At 43.9% G+C, this 13,709-nt stretch overlaps 1 protein-coding gene across 4 annotated transcripts in view; it reads right to left on the bottom strand.

The window, feature by feature from the left end:
* Positions 1-13,709, bottom strand: part of RREB1 (ras responsive element binding protein 1) — a 145,306-nt gene that overhangs the window by 88,270 nt on the left and 43,327 nt on the right. The window lies entirely within an intron of this gene.

Raw genomic sequence — 13,709 nt, 5'->3', positions numbered from 1 at the left:
GGCCTGAGCCCTCTCGCAATCCGGGAACCCTCTGGGGATGTCAGAGACTCAGTTCTGGCCAGATCCCCGCAGGCCAATCCAAGGGATCCCACCGGTGCACAAATCCATGCACTGGGCCTCTAGTAAGGTAATGATTAGATTATTTGCAGGGTATTACACAGCTGTTAAGGGGGAGGGCTAAAATTCTTGTACTTTCTGCTGCATCACAAAGAGGACCATTAAAAACCCATTCAGAGAAGGGTGATTGGAGAACCAGAGAATTGGGAACCAAGTCAGAAGGAAAATGAGAAATGTCTGAAGGAACTAGAGATGCTCAGCCCATTGAAGATAAAGAAATGGAGACCTGCAAGGCTGGGTGCAGACACCTGAAAGCCTGGGGTGTGGAATAGGGGTGCACCCTTCCCATGTGTCCACAACGGCAGGAATGAGGTTTGGAAAAGAGACACAAAGAAGCAGGTCTGGGACTCCAAAATTCTTTACACCAGAGCTTTGAACAATTAAAGCTGCCCATCATGGAATGAGGCCCCATAAAAAGTGAGCTTGCTGTCCCTGGGATATTAAAGCAGAGGATCCTGCAGGTGGGTGGGAGATCAAATCAGATCATTCTTCTAACGTCTAGGAGTCTGGGCTTCTAAAAGGATGGTCCCTTGTCCATAATACTCTAAGATTCCAAAGTGTGCAGCAGAGGACAGACCACGGTAGTATAACTTAAAAAGCACTTGCTGAGGTGTCTAAATCTTGGACTAGAAACTCCGCTGGCCGCCAACGGAGCAACTTTAAGTCTCTGGCCTCAGTTCTCTCAGAACTGAGAGAAAAATGAAGCTAATAATAACTGCCCGCCATACCTTACAGTACAGAAATCAATCAAAGGAATTAAAACGCTTTACGGTGCACTCTTCCTCTGGGGAGCATGCCCATGCCTTTCCCGGTCCTGTTTTCTTCCCCTAGGTGCTTAAGTTACCCCTGCCTTTCTTCTCCCTCCTAAGCTACAAGGGCCCTTCTATTACCTCTGTAAATTTCTAAATAAAACTTTATCTCACAATTTGAAAAACAAAACAAAGAAATGGTCCAGCATCCCCCAGGATGAGCTATTGATGTTATGCTCTTTACCTCCCTACATTCCAATTTATTTAGCCTCTGGGCCAGTTCTCCCCAACCTTTTGATTCATCCACGGGATCCCCTATCAGATTGCAATGCTTTGAGGGCAGGGGCCAGTTTGATGATCTTAAAATAATTTCGGTTCCAACCCCTAAATTTAACAATGAAATAGAAATATAATTTAGCTTATCACAAATGCAATCCCATTGACAATAAGGAGTAGAACATGCTGTGATGAGCAGGAAATAAAACCCCTCCTGTTTCGGTTTGCTGCTGAACAAACCCTGGTCAACTTCACACCGTCTTAGTAAGAAGGTCCCACTGCTGGCTCCCACAGGACGAGGCTCTCTTCCAGACGCTCCCACACCTCTTCCCTCCCGGCTGTAGAACTCCATACAGCACAGCTGACACCCCGCACCGCAACCCAGAATCCCAGGCAACTGGACCACAGTGATGGGACTGTTCTGGACACTCCTCTGAAGTGGCTCTGGTGCCTTGGGTCACATTTACAGCCCAGGGGAGGAAGCTGGGGTAAAGTTCAGCAGCAGTTTGCTGACAATTTTAGGCAATATCCTGCAACTCTTTCATAGGCCCCAGGGTTGTGGCTGGCCTTTGTGACATGCTCTGGTAAAGGGTCAGCAGCTGCAGAAACAGGATTCTCTACTTTCCTCCTGAGGAAGAGCTGGAAGGCAAGCTCAGTGCCCTTAGGGCAGGTGGTCAACCTAGGATCTGGGCTTTAAATTCCCAGAATTCAGAGTGTGCACCACCACAGCCTTTATAAAATCAAAATTGCTTTGTAAAAGACAGCACTGATTGAAATGCTTCTACCCTAATAGCTCAGAGAAGGCAGTGGAAGGAGATGAGTTCTTTCCTCGCCCACTGGAAAAGCGGTCAGCTGTGGTCAAAGTTTCACAGTGGGTAACCAGACATTACAGACCGTCAGCTGAGAATGACTGTGCTGGGTGCATTGACCAGGCGCTGGATGGCCTGCCCTCTATGCCTTCTAATGGATGACCTTTTCCCCCCTCTAAAAAAATTATTCACCACTGTATCTATGAAGAAAAACAAATACTCCAAGATATAAGTGGGGGATGAGAGTTTATCACAAGCCAACCAATTGAAAACACTAGCAAGCCAATGGATTTTCTTAAAGTAAACTGAGGAAAACCCAAAAGCTACTGTGGGGTGGGACGGGCGTTGGAGGGAAGGTGGCACGTGGGCAGGTTTCTGTCCCCACCCACAGCACTGATGAGCTGACCAGCAGAGGCACTTGGAGGAAGTCTGAGGCACTAGGGCCCTCTCAGTTCCTCCCCTGACCTGGTGAGAGGAGGGTGACTAGTTCAGGACCACTGCACCCCCTCGGGTAGCTAACTGCACTGCTGCTACACCAGCACAAAGGGCTGAGCCCCCACCCAGCAGGGTCTGAAACAAGCATAATGTGTCCAAGGCACATCTGTCCTTTTGCGGGTTGACTGAAATTACACAGGACGCTGACCATGCCCAGGCCTTCAATGTGGGTTCACACGTTACAAACCCCACCCTGAGAAACAGATACCTGTCTACGGGCTCCTAATGCTTCCCCCACCACCCCTGCAAGTTATAAAGAACAGGATGGAAAATCTAAAAGGGGAGATCACCACCAGTTGGACAGGTCCCTTCCCATAGCCTCTGGTACCTGTGAGAGTTCATCCAAGTAACAGAAAGCTGGCCTGCGTTCCCACCAGCAAGATCGCTGCTGTGCGGGCCTGTTTTGTTCATCGGTTCGGCCCATGGACAGCCTGACACTTCCACCAGGTCCCTGTGGGTCAAATACTGCACAGGGAAAATCTCTGGAGCACAAAGATTTAAAAACCCAAGCGCAGGCCCATTTCTTCAGCTGTATGTAATGCAAACGCTCTGTCAAATGGACTATTTTGGGTGAAAAAAGGCTGGCCCCTACCAATGTTTTCATGGCACGAAATTGCTTTAGTGCATTTGCAATCATAAGCGGAGGACCTCTTGCTCACCCCCTTCATTTTACTTGAAGGCCTGTGATAAAGGCACCCTCCTGTTGTTCAGAACGAACATCCCTGCTCTTTCCTTTTATCTTTCCTTAACAGTTTGCCATCCACTGATAGGAGGGGCCTTGCCTCCAACAGTCCACACTTTTATCTCCCGCTGACCACGCAGCAACACCAAGCCAAGGGCTGGATTTCCTGCAGCTTGCCTAGAGGGGCTGTTTGACTTGTTTAAAATATTACTGGCCTCTAGAACCTTGGAACCATGCCCGAGCAACACCTACCCAGCATCCATTTCAGCTCCAACTTTGAAAGTCTCCAAGTCCAATGTACCAGCACTCCCCGTGCCTCACTGTGGGAGAGGCTTGGCCACTTCCAAGAAAGAGAACTCACTTTCCGGGATCACCTACATTATTTAACTTTCTGTCTGCAGCAAACCTAAGCGCTATCTTCACCAAAATCCACATACCCCAGAAGTTAGTTACGGTAGCTCAAGTAAATTCTGAGTTTATACTACAGCATTAAAATAATCCAGTAGCATTTAATAACACCCTTTAACCAACGGAGCACAGAACAAACAGTACACCATGTGCTTCCTTGCATAAGCAAATGGCCTGGAATACAATGGTCCCCTCCTCGGCACAGTGATGAGGACATGATCTTTGATGTCCCTCCCAGGCCTGAGTCGGCGTATGCATTCAACTATGCTGGAATGCTGGCATGTTTTTAGGTCCAGTGTCAAAAGCCCTTTCCACCTGCCTAATGCTATGAGCACTCCCGTGAATATCCAGCATCAAACTCCACTTCTTAGTCAAGGCAGTTGTGGGGCTGTGTGCCACTTAAGGGATGTGACACATCAGAGCAGAGGACCCTGACTCCCTGCCATTCAAGGCCAGGAGTTCCATTTTCTTGGCATCACACCACATCTGTGAGGTTAACGGGTTCAGAGAGTGATAAGACCAGTTGTTTAAAATTACAGTCCCCCAGTGTTCCTTTTCTGGAGTATAAGGAATCTTTCTAAAGTCAATTCAAAAGAAAAATGTCCTTGCCTAAGTACCCCTGAACCCCTCAAACCTCAGAGGTAAGAGGGCTGGGTGAGAGAGAAGCAATGAGATAATGACATTGGAGATGATGACAATGGAAAGGCAAAGCTGTGGAGAAATGGTGGCAAGTAAGTGACAGAAACCAGGTTACAGATTAAATCCACAACTTCAGTCTCTATGCCAACACTTCAAAACGAAGCCGATAAAAAACAAAACAAAACAAAAAACAACAACAAAAAACCGGAGCCAACATTTTTAGGATCTCTCTCTCTTTTTTTTTTATGATGCTACATAATGGAGTAACAAAGGGTGATCAGAGACCTGAGCAGCCACACTGTCTCCACGCAAAAACCTAGAACGTTGCATTGTGTGTGGCCCCTCTCCCATAGCCACAGGACTTGGCCCTGTCACTGGCTCATCTGAGAACCGGAGCCAGCTAACCGGTTCAGCCCCACTGGCCAAACAGCAAGCACTCTTCAACATCCTCAATTTCCTCCCAGCCATGAAGTCAGGAACAACCTGTACAGACAAAGAAAGTAGAAAACTTGCGAAACAACGGCATCTACCGTGCTCACTAAATATGCCTGAGGAAACTTCCAAAGCCCTTTAAGATGCTTCATTACAACTCGGGAAAGAAAAAGCAGTCCACTACACCCAGGCACATGTTCCCACAAACCCAACTTCACACTCTGCCAGCCCCACAAGCAAAACGCAGAATTCAAAATACAACTCAAAAGAGTGGCCCTGGTTGCTTCACAGATTTGGAATTGTAACTGACACTTCTCCATAACACTATTAAAGACCACTGACATCCTGAAATGTTCCCAATCTGGAAACAGAATTTTCCCAAGGGAGAAAAAAAGATCTAACGGATTGTACAACAATTTGCTACCTGGCCATGGTGAAAATGCTGTTTGCAGGATGTAAGGAAAAACCCTTAGCGTACTTTTGCTCCTTGTAGTCAACCCTAATGCTGTGCTCTGGCCAAGGCAGGAATCCTTGCAAGGCTTCACCCACAGAAACTACTAATTGTGATGATGGCTTTTTTGGTACCCTACTACCCAGGGTTCATGTAATGGGGTGAGAGTTTGGAAGATAGATATGGAAAGTAATTCTGGTTCTGCCTACCCTACATAGACATCTCTTGAAAGAACCGTGCTACTCATATATTCTGTACAACCCAAATTTATAGTCAAATATTATTCTCATTCACAACATTAGGCAAATGCTCTGTTAAATTTTTTAGCTTGTAGAAAGAGAAGACAAAGGAACACATTAATCCGTCCAAGTTGCTAGGCCTTAAAACTTGAACAGCTTTTTGTACTTATCATTTCTGTGGCTTCAGCTACCAAACAGGTTTCATTTCAGAAATGGGTCTCTCTAGTTTCCTGCAGTTTGAGGTCCAGGGCCATTCTGCTGCTTTCAATGTGCTCAAGCCAAAGCCTAGGAGAGCGCGCAGAACAACGTGTACTCTCTGTGAGGGGTTAAACATAGTTGCGTAAGATGTTCTAATCTATACCATTTCTGTACCCCTGACATAGGGCAAGATTTGGTATCAATGTGAAGACCTGAAATAGGATGACGATCTTCCTTGGGCATCATCTATTATCTGAGATGTAAGAACCACCAAGAAGTGAACAACAGAACCGGTGTCTCAAAGGCTGACCCTCAACTGGGGAGACAAAGGAGACCTGACACAAAGAGCTAAATTCCAATCCAACGGAAATGGATTATGAGTCAAACACTTTAAGGACTGCAAGGCTCCCCAAAGGTAAGTCATTAAACATGAGGGCAGTAGGACAGTGATTTTCAATCTCTTTCATCTCATGGCACACATAAACTACTAAAATTCTGCAGCAAACCAAAATATATTTTTTGCAAATTTGACCCCCAAAAAGGTATAATTTTGATTCATTCACACTGGATGGCTGTTGTGTTGGCTGTTGTCATTTTTTTATTTGACAATCTAAGGCAAAGAGGTCAGTGCCCCTGACTAAATAGTCAGGTACTGTGTGTTTCAAAAGTTCTTGTGGCACACCAGCTGGAAATTGCTGCAGTAGGGCAAAGGCAAACCTGAGCTTGAAGGAAAGATGCGGCTTTCAGAGGACGGGGCATTCCAGTTAGAAGGAAACGCATGCGGAAAAGGTTTGGAGACTCAAGAGGTACATCTGGATGGAGCACAGTGTTGCAAAAACATCAGCTCCTAAATGTCTATTTTCACTCTTCTCAGGAGAAATGAAAAAATTCATTGAGAGTCTCACAATGCTGAATTCTTATTATTTTTTTAAGGTTAAAATGCCCTTTTAAAATGAGATGACAAAGTAGATGGTGGAGACTGTTTTAATGTGCTTACTGGGGGTGAGGTGGGACGGAGGGGAGAAGCAGCAATCCCATGTCTAACTATAAAAGTTTTGCCTTAGGTTTCTGACCCATGAAAACAAAGACTTTGGGAGACCCAACTATACCAGTCATGTGTGAAAGGAGGGAGAGTGGAATGCGGGAAATGGCAAAGATGGGCTGGTAAAATTATGCAGAGGTCAAGGTTCCATCTCACAGGATAAACTTTATATTCTGTGGCCATAGAAACCCACTGAAGGGTCCCACACTTATTTTTTTAAACCTCAGAGTAAAATAATCACATACGTATTTTTAAAAACTCTGGGCAGCAGTTTAGAAGATGGACGACTAGAGAGCCACATACCCCGTTAGGAGGCTATTGTAATACCATATAAGGGACAGACATAAAGAGTACAGGGGTCCAGAAAATTTCACCAAGGGACCAACCTGGCTGTGAGGAATGAGGGCCAGAGAGATGCTGGGCTTCCTGCATTACAAACAGAATGAGTGGCAAGGCAGTTAACAGGGATGCAGAAGAAATTCCCCGCACAGGAGAGAATACAGCAGGAAGGGACAGGGTATGGAGAAGTAGGATTAAGACAGTTCTGTTGAAAAGAAAACCTAAGAATGTCCATAGACAGAAGGAGCAGAAGGGAAAAGAAGGTCCTGGTGGAGATGGGGAAGGAGGGCCGGGGGCTCCCAGGCCCAGGAAGATGAAACACTTGTGATTACAAAATACATAACACATTTGGCCCTGTAAACATACGCACCATCGTCAAACCACGAAAACTGCTAATGAAGACTGACCATCATAAGCAGCTCACATGGGGGAAAGTGCTTAAAAAGCCTAAACTTAAGGTTAAAGTCTACAAAAAATTTTTACCAAATATAAAACAAGAACAAAATCTGTCCTCTAACTTTCAAAGAGCCTACTATATAAAACTAACATGTTAGACACTGAGCTGAAACATTTTGTGGAATTGATATGTTCTGGAGCTGTCCGGTTGAAAGTTCTATAACATGAAAACAGTCTCTACACGTGCTGGCCAATATGGTAGCTGCTGGCTACACATGACCAGTCAGCACTTAAAATAAGGTGAATGTGACTAAGGAACTAAATTTTAAATTTTTACTTAAGTTTAAGTTAAACTTAAATAGCTACACATGGTCAGCAGCTATTTGGCTGTTGTACTGGACAGCACAGCATTTATTGTATTTTTTCTTTCCCCAGTAACCTGGATTACGAGATCGTAGTCCTTGTTGGGTTTGGTCCTTGGGACTTTTAAGCCCTAAGGCAGAAACAAAGATAGCCCAGTACGGTTTCACCTGCAGGCAGGGGAGGGGATCATAAACTGATCCCAGGAGTAACTTACTTTGCTATGATTCTTCATTCTTCCAGGTGTTTATCAGAGTTTCAATGTATAAAGGGAAACAACCCATGAAACCAACAACAGAGGGACATCTAAACCAGACTGACTTCTCCCAGGTGAGTCATCACCACCCTGCCCCATCTACCCAAAACCTGCTCAGGCCTGGTCCCACCTCAAATGTGAAGGTCAATGTATGAAAACATGAGAAAACATTTTTAAAGTAAGATCAAGTTTAAAAAGCAAGTGAGTACATTTAAGCATTCTATGTTCTGATAATATATGAGTAAAGTCTGGAAAATGCAACCTGAAGTGAGATATGTGTCACTGGAATATGGTGATTTTTCAAAACAATAAAAGCAATTTAATATCACTGTACAGTTGATTTTTGTAATTAAAAATTACTTAACAAAATATACAAGAAAGAAAATAATCAAGCTGCGTTCCTTCTTAAGATATGAAACTAGCTCTAGCCAGTTTGGCTCTGTGGATAAATTTGGCCTGCAGACTGAAGGGTCCTGGGTTTGATTCCTGTCAAGGGCACGTACCTCGGTTGGAGGCTCGATCCTCGAGGCTTGATCCCTGGTCCTGGTCAGGGCACGTGCGGGAGGCAACCAGTCCATGCTTCTCTCTCTCTGTGACTCTCCCCCTCCCTTCCACTCTCTAAAAATCAATGATAAATATCCTCAGGTGAGGATTAACAACAAAAACAAAAAGATATGTAACTGCTCTCCTCCCTTTCTCCCCCAATTTATATCTAGTTATAGACAGTGCCTGGCACTTGCTTACTAGTTCATTCTATAAATATGAGCCTCTTATGGGCTACCTATTAGGGGCAATATGCTCAGGTTCTATAAACAAGTATGAGATTCATACCCTTGAAACTGTATGTAAAATTTATGTGGTATTCATTTTTTTTGGAGAAAGAGTCCATAAATTTGATCAGACTTTCAAACCTTCCTTTTTCTTGTGAAAATGAGATCAACCATGTAACTCACTTTAAATAGTATCTGACACATACATGGCAATAACTCAATAAAAGTTAGTGAAATCAATCCTCTAAACAACCTCCCAATTCCTGCTACAAACAGTTATAATTCTAGAACAGAACTCATCCTACAGAAAGGAAGGTGGGGGCGGGGGAATCCTTGTGAGCCCCATCTATGTCACTGTGCTTCCGTGGTTTTGTTCTATTCCTCGTTATGCCAGGAATAACGGTTAGAAGACTAACAAGAGTTAGCTTCTTGATACTATTAGCTTAAAACTTCTGAATGCATGTACTATCACCATCTCTAGGCCATCAAAGGCACACAGGTGGTTTCCTGTGAATCCACCTATAGGTGTAAATGTGGCTCAAGCACTAGCAATTCCTGGGAATCTCAAAGGGGTCCCAGAATAGTGTGTGGTCTTGTGGAGGATGTTTGTTTTGCAATTAACAAAAAGTAATAGGGGCGTTAGTGAGCCTTTTAAATAGAAGCCAAAAATTAAAATTGAGTCTTCTATGTACCCAACAGTTCTTAAATTGCAATGCATAAATAAAATAAATTGTCTATAAAAGGGATTATATTAACTATAAAATTTAAGAATCATAACGAGGAGAGTGGGAAAAGTGACTGATTAAAAGGTGCTGGGGGAGGGGCTGGCCCTGTCCTTGTTTTCTCATGTTTCCTTTGAAGGTGAAAACAAACAAACAAAAAAAACCTTTCTGAAAAAATAAACAAATGGGCCCTGAAATCTCTCTCCCTTTTTTGGGAAAAAAATCTTAAGGCTCTCAAATATTTCTTAATGATAAAAATACATCTGTCAGGTACCTCTATTAGTAACTATTGATCTACTACTAGACTGGGGGAGAGGGGTCCAGGAGCTCACCACCTAGCTAAGGCGAAAAAGAAAACAAGAATTTAAGAGAACTGTGCTATCTATGCAGTACTAATTGAGTCCAAAAAAACCCCACTGGCCTGTGTAAGTGAAGGGTATCAGGTGGAAGGGAGGGTGGAGGAGACGAAACCCAGTAAGGACCACCAGAAGCCAGGTCCTGATTACAGAGGCTGGGGGAGGGGAGGACACAAATTATGGGGAACTGGGGCAGTGGGGAGAAATGACGTCAAATTTTAAGAAAACCTGTTTGAACATGGTATGGGAGTGCAGGAGAAGGAGAACTGACTAAAATGGGAACAAAGGGAATAGATAGGGAAAGGTAAGCCTGAACATCTTTCAAAGAACTTTGTGGACCTGAAACAAACAAGAGGGAGCTATGGAGTAAATTGCTTCTGACACAGGCTCAGTTTCCTGGGACACTAGAATGGTGACTGCTAAGGAGGGTGGGTGAAATGCTTTTTTAAAGACTTGGAAAGTGAGGAAAAGGAGAGGACTCGGAAGGGAAGGTCTTGGTACTATGGGATTAGTATATTGGTGAAAAATCGGAGATACTGAGTGCATGTGGGACTGACCCCTCCACAGAGAGCTGAGGCCTGAGCTAGGTGAGCTGACATTCAGAGATAAGAGGACAGGAAGGAACATGAGGAACACCCATTTTAAGCTACTGAGACAGCAATAAGGCCTTTTAGGAATGAGGTCCCCAGGAAGGAGGAGAAAGGGCAGTGTCCAAATAAATGTGACAGCATTAGCAATGAAGGGGCCATAACCCTTCTGAGACTGAAAACAGGAGAGTAAAGACATCTGGAGGGGTGCTCAAGGAAGCTCATGGTTAAATGGTCTTAATCTTGAGCACACAGTAAGACTCAATTATTTTATTGATTAGTAATCTCAAGAAAATAGGCAGCAGGTCATATGCTGTGAGTAGGAGGAGGAGAAAAGGGAACTGATGGTGTAAGGAGCAAAGGACCACAGAGGAGCTGGAGGCAGGACAGGGGTAGTCGGTGATAATAAGGCCTCCCTGGGGCCAGGGATGATGAAGGCGTACAGAGGGGGACTCTCGGTTGGCTTAGGTATCACAGCCACATGGTCTCATGGTACTCTGCAACAAAAACGAGCTCAGGGCAGCAGGGAGGCCGCCCTCTGGAACCCTCTCCTCCTACTCAGAGTGAGTCTGTTATCTGTTTCCTACTCTGGCTGGGTGGCTGGCTAAGGAGAAGGGAGGAAAACTATGTGATTTCAAATGGCTGCATCTTTTATTCCTGCTATTTGAGGCAAGCCTGTTATGTTTCTTCCAACAGATGCCCAATTTACATATGTAGCTGCTCTCATAAACAGTAAACAAGTGGATTCTCTCTACAAATACCAAGGGTGCCAGGTCTCAAAATGTTTCCCAAATACCCAACCCAAAGTGGCTTTCGCTTTGTTTTCAGGCTGAACTTGGTAGCTCTAACCCAGATGCAGCTCAGTGCAGAATGCCACTGGGACACCACACAGGACTCGCAGGAGTTAGTTCTTAAGAAAGCACAGCCCTGCCCAGCCCTGGGTTCCCAGGACATGCTGGTCTGGCAAATTTGTGCTCAGGGCTCGGTGACTCAATTAGTGTAAGTTCAGTTGCTCTTTCTTAGGTCAGTTCTTTCTTCTTTTGTTTAGATCTGACTCAAGATTTACTTCAATTATCCACACCTCTATTAAAGTACGTAAGTAAATTAAACCATTGTATGAGATGATGGGAAAGGAAGTGATGAAGGAAAGGAAAGGAAGAAACTGGATCTTCAAAACAACACAGGCAAGTAATCTTCACCTTTCTCCTCTACATCTCTGTGCTCGTAAATTACTAAACTCCAAGACAAGCAACTGTTTCTCAAAGGCAAATTCTAGACCCTAAAACCCCATGGTTAAGCACTGGCTTGCAGAAAACTAAAAATTTCAGCAATTCTGGAATGAAATGTTATGTTCATAACTATACAAAGCATAGCAGCTGTTCCCAGCCAACATGAAAACCGAAAGGGGTGATGCTATCTTTATCCTTTACCTAGAGTCAAAGCTGGTACCGTCTTGGGCAGAGCTGCCAAGAAGCTGTCTCAGTTCTAGTCTGCTGAGCACAAGAGACAAAGAAGGCAAGGGAATGAATACATGGGCCAGCAAAGTACACCTAAACAACAACACATAACAGACCCACCTGTGAGAAAGAAAATGCAGTTAATAATTAAAATTTTTTAAAGGATGCAAGGGAAAACAACTGCTTGAAAAGTAGTTCTCAATGTCATTTGGAAGATCCTTTTCAACTCAATCCGTTCAAAATTCAAAAGATTAGATCACATCTAACTCTACCTGAATTTCCCAAATGGAAGAAGAAGAACCCTTTTATCAATTTCCTTGGAAGTAAAAACACATTTTATCTATTAAACTCAAGTCCTGCTCATAAAAATGTAACAAAAACCTTCTTCAGACAGCCTCATAGAATCAGGCCTCGGATGAGCATCTCAGAGAGGACAGGAAGATGGAAAATGAAAGATCTGAGAAGAATAAAAAGAGAAGCTTATGAGAAAGGTTTCTTTCATAAGCCTAAAGCTCACAACAGGCTAAATGAAGAAAATGTTTTTCTGATGTTACTGAACTACCTCACTCTGAGAAAACACTTCCCACTTGCAACTCCGTTCTACCTCAACAACCCCATTCTATTTACTGTTCAGTTTTAAATGACTGGGCAACTGCCGCCTCGCCATGCATCCTCAGGATTGGCCAACACTGTTACCCCCCCACCCACATAAACCACCAACGAATGAAGCTGGTGGTGGGGGGAATGAGCTTGTAATGTGAACTGCCACCGACACAACACACTTCCTGCTAATTCTGAAATGGTCTCCATTCAAGAAAACGCGAATAACCAGTGCAAGGCCTGGTAGGTTTCCACCCTAAGCTCAGCAAGCGGACTACCCAGGTTCAAATCTTGCCTCTTCTACTTGCTAGCTATGGTAAATAGTGTGACCTTGTGGCACCACTTGCAGACAATTATGGAACCACTTTCTGCCTCAGTTTCCTCATCTGTAAAATGGAGACAATGATAACACCTACAACATATGGTTGCTGTGAGAAACAAGTTAAATCAGCAAAATGCTTAAATACAGTCTGGGACTTATAGTACAAACCCCCCAAATGCTTGCTATTATCACATATGTGCTCATACCTGAACTTAGGTTTATTACACAAATACACTAGCAAGTACAGGGTTGATTCACTAATTATCAGTTCAACAGGTGATAAAGACATTCCGTTCATCTAGGGCAGTGATTTTCAACCGGTGTGCCGTGGCACAAGTGCTGCAAGAATTTTTGAAACATGCAATACCGGACTATTTAGTCAGGGGCACTGACTTGTTTTCTCTTTGTCAAATTAAAAGAAAAGAAAAAAGCCAACCAACAATAACCATCCAGTGTGCATGAATCAAAATTATACCTATTTTTTGTCAGATTGGCAAAAAATATAATTTTTAGTGTGCCACAGAATTTTAGTAAATTTTAGTTTATGTGTGCCATGAGAGTAACGTCGCGAGTGGGGCTTACAAATCTGTATCACAAGTTCCCAGGGGATGCTGGTCTAGAGGTCAAACTTTGAGAACCATTGCTCTATGGAAGAGTTAACTCCTTATGTTCTATGTTTCAGGCCTAAGCCTTACCTAGTTTATTTATGTGCACCGAGAGCCTTAAGGAGATAAAATAAGAAAGGAGAGTGGCAAATATGCCTGAAAGAGGTTAACCGCTCAGAGAATATCCATGTGTTCCTCCACAATGCCTAGCACCCCTAACCTCTGAATGTGGCAGACCACGTGACAAGTTCTGGCCAATCAGCTGTGAGAAAAGAAAGATGTACGTATATCACTCCCAGTCTGAAGCTTTTAAAAGCTTACATGTGACCCCCTAGTAGCCTTTCCTTACTGTGGTGACCTGAAAGCCAGATGACAGCAGCTGGATTCTTGGCCCATAGCTTG

This window comes from Myotis davidii, unplaced genomic scaffold (genome assembly GCF_000327345.1).
Source record: "Myotis davidii unplaced genomic scaffold, ASM32734v1 scaffold80, whole genome shotgun sequence".
Taxonomy (NCBI): domain Eukaryota; kingdom Metazoa; phylum Chordata; class Mammalia; order Chiroptera; family Vespertilionidae; genus Myotis; species Myotis davidii.
This window is presented reverse-complemented; position numbering and strand designations above follow the sequence as displayed.